The sequence below is a fragment of the Cryptomeria japonica genome, chromosome 11, assembly GCF_030272615.1.
Source record: "Cryptomeria japonica chromosome 11, Sugi_1.0, whole genome shotgun sequence".
NCBI classification, from domain to species: domain Eukaryota; kingdom Viridiplantae; phylum Streptophyta; class Pinopsida; order Cupressales; family Cupressaceae; genus Cryptomeria; species Cryptomeria japonica.
The window spans coordinates 540,634,342-540,641,132 of NC_081415.1; positions in this window are offsets into that span (position 1 = coordinate 540,634,342).

The following is a 6,791-nucleotide window of genomic DNA, read 5'->3' on the forward strand; positions in this document are numbered from 1 at the left end:
CTAGGTAGTGTCCCTTTCTGCATGTGCAGGCCCCTATTATATATAATATCTCTTCATATGGCTAGTGAACTGATATTGTGGGTCTCAAATCTCATCGTGGTTTTTCCTCATTGAGGTTTTCCACGTATAAACTCTTTGTGCTATGGTGTTCATTTATGTGATTGCATTATTTGTTTCAGTTACTTGTATTTATGTTTATCCATTGATGAATCAATGTTTTGATAAGGCTAAAATCTTACATTCTGGTAGAACACTGATTCACCCCCCCTTTCAGTGTTCTTGGATTCCAACAATTCGTATCAAAGCTTTGTGCCTCAGAGGAAGCCTAACAGCTTGAGGGAGATCCAGAATCCAGAATCCATGGAGATGTGTTTGAGACAACAGCTTGAAGTTTCTCTTGAAGATTTTGAAGCTGAAAAGGTTGAGAACATAAAGCTGGAAGATGAACTTAGATATGCAAAATAGTTCATTATCACTCTGCAAGAAAATCTATCAAGTGCTCAAGCCAAAAGGAAGGAATTGTGGGAACAATTGCAAGATCAAGATGATGAAGAAAAGGACACTCTGAAGAACCTATGTTAGAACATGAGTCAAGAAAATGAAGTTATGAAAAATGAAACACAAGCCCTAACTATGAGGATGGCAAAATAAATTGAAGACAAAAATAAAAAGGAAGAAGACCTTTCTAGATCACTAAAGGACGGATTTGAAGAATGCATCAAGTTAGCTCATCAAAATGATGTGTTAAGAACATAATTAGTGCAATTCCAAAACAATGAACAAGACCTTGAAAGATAGATGAAAATCCTAAGAGATGATCTAACTATTGCAAATGAGTATAAGGACAAATTCAAGCTAGTTTAGCACAACTTAATGAATTATTGGAGAGTCAAAGGCAAAATAAAGACTCCAGAGGACTTGGATTTGAACAAGGTTAGAGCTCTGGTATTGCAAATGAAGATCAAACATCCAGTAAGGAGAAGATCAGAACATCTGGAACCAAAAGACACCGGTAAGATAATTTAATACTCACAAATTTAATGGCAGACGCTTTGTTTGTAATAAATTTGGTCATATGGCTAGACAATGCAGAAGTAGAGAAAATCAAAATTATAACTCTATCCTTAGTCAATGTTCCAAATGCAATAAGTATGGTCATAAGATAGAAGATTGCAGAATGAATATTAAATGTCATGCATGTGGAAAGTTTGGACACATGGCTAATCAGTGCAGGTCAAGCAATTGTTCTGGATATAGAAAAGCAATTCAAATGAACAATGTTACATGCTATGCATGCAATAAGATTGGACACATAGCTGAGTTTTGTAGAAGAAAAAATCCACCATTTATCAATGATAGATCAAATGATAAAGGAAAGCAAAAGATCAATGAGATCCGACATAATCACACCAAGAGATGGGTTAGAAAGTCAGATGATCAATCGTGAGGTAAAACTGCTCTGGATACTCAACCGGCAGAGTAGAACATTCTTGCACCAACAGGAAGCTCATACAGCAACTAAGGTAGATGCCTTAGGGGTAGAAAAATTTCATGGACATCCTGCATATTCCCCAAGAAAGAGATCTTGAAGGAAGTTCCATACTTCTAAGAAGTTCATTCGGCATATATATGTTGAATCGAGATCCAGTATGTCTCACTGGAAGGCATTTATGTTGATGGTGAATTAGGGTTTTTCGAAGGATAAAAGGGAGAATTCACTTCAGTATGTTCAGCTTGCATTCAGAGTGATACAAAGTGAGTCAGAGGTGATTCAAAGCAGTTAGAAGCAACCATCAGCGATTTCAACTGCATTCGAAGGTGATATCTAGGGTTTATTATCAGTGACTATTTTTAGGTATTTTTTGCAATTCAATCATTTGAAATGCACATTGGTTCTTCTTTTGTCCCTATTTTCATTGCAAATCCCACTATCGTAGAGGTTAAGGATTGTCCGAGACCAATATTCAAGAGATGCCCACATATTGCAACTCCGAATGATTCAATTGACACTTTTTCGAGGGTTCCTGAAGGCGTGGTTTATGTTGAGGATGTTAGAACTTACATCCACTGCAACCCAGAGGACTTGGGAACAACTGAGATCAAGTCAATGTACATATCTAAACTATTGAGTGACTCTAGAATCATCAAGCTCAAATTCAAGAATATTGCAGCCCTAGGGTTAATCAAATCTTGGATATTCCTGAGTTTGAGGATGAGATAAGCTGGTACTTGCTGAGTAGAGTTCATGGTGAATTTACTTGGTTCGATAGACCCCATAAGATCACCAAGGAAGCAATCAGGGCCATCACTGACTTACCTTAGATAGGTCAAAAACTAGAGAAGAAGATATCAAATGATCAGATCAACAAGCTCACATGTGCAACCTTTGATAATCAGTCAATGAGAGTCAGTACCATTACTAACAAAGATGTCAAATTTGTCAGTATGATTATAGGTTACAAGATAATCCAATCTAACTGACTTAACTTTGTTTCTATCTCTTGCATTTTTGTTGCATATCAAATGTTGAAGAAGGATGAAAAGTATGATCTATGTGAATGCATGAAAGAAGAGTTGATTATGAACTTAGGCAAGATTAAGGGTGAAAAGAAAGGAGTTTTCTGGTATGGAAATTTCTTAGCTTGCTTAATGATTTTCTTCTTGAATGAGATACTGAGTTTGGGCAAAAGGCAATGGGCCTTTGACATACCAGTAGGCAGGCAGATTAAGGGTGCTATCACCATTTTGGGAAACTTAAGAGATGACAAAGTTTGGGGGTACTTTAAATCATTTCAAAAATCCATGGAGTCAAGGGAAATAATTCCAAAGAACATAGTTGAGAAATATTCAACTGAAATCTATTTCATGGTGAAAAAGGATGAAACTCTTATGGAAGTTGTAATACCCCGGAAGATATGGATTGAGGAAATGGGCTATGAGATAGATGCAAGCATTTTGGATGCATATGCTAGGATGCTTATTGATGCACCGATAGATGAATCTGAAAAATAATTTGGGACTGCAAAGCAGAAGAAGAGAGAGAGACGGCAGAGAAAAGTTAGTCAATTTGTTGAAAAGGTTTCAAAAGACATTCAAACTATAATTGATGCATCATCAGCCAAAGAAGTCAAGAAGAGGAAACAACTTGAATCTCTCCTTGCACCAATTACTTTAGATACTAATACTGAGGATGAAATTCATCTCTTTCAAAATGGTGCAAAGAAAGAAGGTAGAAGATCCAAAGGAGAAAGCTAAGAAGACAAGGAAACAGTCAGCAAGGAAGGTAACCATTAAGATATCGGCAAGTCAACTAGCTAGAAGGAAGCCTACTCAGAAGGAAAGGCCAGTGAAAGTAACTCCTGCATCATCCGACAAGAAGAAGAAGAAGGAAGACATAGATGAAGCTATTGAAATCGGTAATATAACTATCATTCCACCTATGTCTTGAAATCAGTTAATAGATGAGATAACAAAGGATGGTATGTTGAAGAACATTCCACATTATTATGAACATTTGGATGATAATGAACAAAAAGAACTTGAGGAAGTTGTTTTGTTATACTTGGACATATATAAGAAGGCTTTATTAGAGATTGCAAAGAAAATACCAGTACAATTGTATAACAATCTAAATACTAGAAGATTATCTGTTATGGAGGAAGACCGACACATAAAGATTCAAGTTTTATTAAATAATTGTGGTTTAATTACATCGGAGGAGATGGATAGGTGCCTTGAAACTACAGATAGAACAATTTTCAGAAGTAGGCACAAGACAGTTAGCCTTATGGCTGGTAGAGTCAAAGAAATAATTAGTGAAACCAATGAGGCATGGGTTAAATTTTTTATTGACAACCCTAATTTCTTTACATCGTCAGAAGATAATCCTAAGTTTGGCACTTCAGACATCCCGATTGATGGCGAAGGCAAAGGTGTAGTGGATAGCCAATCCACAATTTTGAAAGATGTCAAGGAATTGAATGCAGAATCTTTGGAAGAAGCAAATGTATAGAATAAAGAAGAGATACAAGCAGAGAAGGCTAGTGTACATATTGAATAGGTTATAGATGTTGAGGAAAATAGTTCTCGGGATCATAATGAACAGGTTATGGATACAACATATGTGGAACTGGTAGTAACAGATGTTGCACCAAGTGGCAAAGCCACTAGTGCAAAAGAAGATAATATAAGAGAAAACAAATTGGAAGAGAAAGATGAAGAGAAAAATCAGGAAGGAGAGAAGGAAAAGGAAGTCAAAACTGAGATAAGTATTTGTGCACAATCATCAAAGAAAATGCAAGAGGAATCTGGCAGGGAACCGACAGCTAGGACTACATTGTTGGCAATTACCACCACTAATGTTGAGCAGAAGAGCATAAAATAGATTAGTTCAATCAAAATCATGATGATTGCAGCTCAAAAAATGATCAAGGAAGGGACTCAAGAAAAGAAAATAATTGAGCATTCCATTCCAATCTTGCACCAGTTAATCCCGCAATGCCAAATTGATAAGGGAGAAAGCCCATTCGGCAAGCTCAAGATGGTGACTGAGCATATCTCAAAGGAATTTCAATCACTGTAGCATATCTCTAACTGACATGCTCTGGGCCAGTTTTCTCAAGCCAAGAAGGCCACTTTTAATCAGTTGATTGAATCGGATAAGGTACAAATAGTTGATAGATTGAAAATGATAGATAATGCTTTGAGGAAATGTACAAATAATTATCAAGTATGCTGCAATTCAAGTTTACTAATAGCAAGTATAGACAAAAGTATTAAAGATGTTCAAAATACAATTGCAGGCATTGTAAATAACTTTGATGGAGTAAATTATTTAACCACATCTGTAGATAGTCAAATTTTGTTATTAGAATTCCAAATTTTAGTTCTTGAAAGAGACAAGGATAAAATCATTTGGAGAGCTAAGGAGCTCATAGGGTTAGTGAGTTCACGGTTGGACACACTATATGTACATAAGAAGGAGCATATATATATGTTGGGAAAGCCCACACTAGCAAAACTCAAGGAGCAATAATCTCATGCTTATACCCTAAATGGACTTGTATCAATATCAGGGACATTCAAATCCAGTTGGGATACATACTTGGAGTTTTTGAAGAATGCTTACCCAGAAATCTTCAAGCTCATTCAACTCCCGTAAATATTTTTGGGAGACATTCCCCTATACATAATTTCATTGATTTATTCATTCTTTATACCAGTTTTTGGCATTGATGCCAACAGGGCAGTGGTGTATGTGAAAAATAGAAGGAGAAATATGTATGGATCAAATTTCAGATGGCATATATAGCTCAGGGGGAGCAATATCACATTCCAGGATCGACAGGGAAGATAGAAACCATTTTTCACATGAGTGTTTTCATCAATGCCAAAGGGGGAGATTGTTGGAAATTGACACTCATTTGGTTTCTTATGTTGTCATTGATGGCAACATTGGCAACATATTTTGGTTCACCAATACTGGCAGACACTTTACCAACATAAAGGATTTCAAAGGTAACAGGCAAACTAGGTACCAGTATGGGAAGACGACATCACTTGGAGATCCAGCAAAGGATACTATACTGGCAAAGCATTTTATAATTCATATGTATTTGTAATAAGACGATATGTGTTATCATTTTGTGTGTAAGCCGACATATGGCATAAATGTTTGGAAGGGTATATAAGTCAGTCTATTAGGTCATTTAAGATATAACATTGGAGATAAGATCTGACATGCAAAGTTTATGTATGTGAGATCATTTGTATGCGAAAGCAATATTCGGCAATGATATGTAGATGATTTCTAAGGTACTCATAAGGTGTATGTTATTCCGACAAGGGTTTAGGGTTTAATAACTGGACATTCAGTGCCTTAACCAAAACTCAATCAAGCATAGAAAATGCATTATACGAGTTCAATTTTGTTGTTTTGTATCAGAAAGTGACTATAGTCAGTGAGACTCTTTGTGATGAGCAATGTGATCTAGGTAGTGTGCCTTCCTGCATGTGCATGCCCCTATTATATGTAATATCTCTTCATATGGCCAGTGAACTGATATTGTGGGTCTCAAATCCCACCGTAATTTTTCCTCATTGAGGTTTTCCACGTATAAACTCTCTGTGTTATGGTGTTTATTTATGTGATTGCATTATTTGTTTCAATTACTTGTATTTATGTTTACCGGTTGATGAATGAATGTTTTGATAAGGCTAAAATATTACATTTCGGTAAAACACTGATTCACCACCCCCCCTCTCAGTGTTCTTGGATTCCAACATGAAGATGGACCCTAAGAAAGTGAAAGCCATTTTTGAGTGGCCTACACTAGAAAGAATTGGAGAGGTAAGATCATTTCATGGATTGGCAAGTTTTTACTGAAAGTTTGTCCAAAATTTTAGTTCAGTTTGTAACCCTATGACTGAGACCATGAGAGGAGATCGGAAGGGGTTCAAGTGGACCACCAGAGCAAACAAAATTTTTGAATTGTTGAAACAGAAAGTGACTGAGCCACCTATGTTGGCTTTATCGGATTTCAATAAAGTATTTCAAGTGGATTGTGATGCAAGTGGAACAACAATAGGAGTTATCTTAAGTCAGGAAGGGAGAGAAGTAGCTTATTTCACTGAGAAATTGAATGATTCCTAGAGGAGATATTCAGTGTATGATCAGGAGTTTTATGTCATAGTTCAAGCCTTGAATAAGTGGAGACATTACTTGTTGCCTAAGGAGTTTATGTTTTATACAGATCATCAAGCTTTACAGTATTTGAACAGTCAGAGTAACT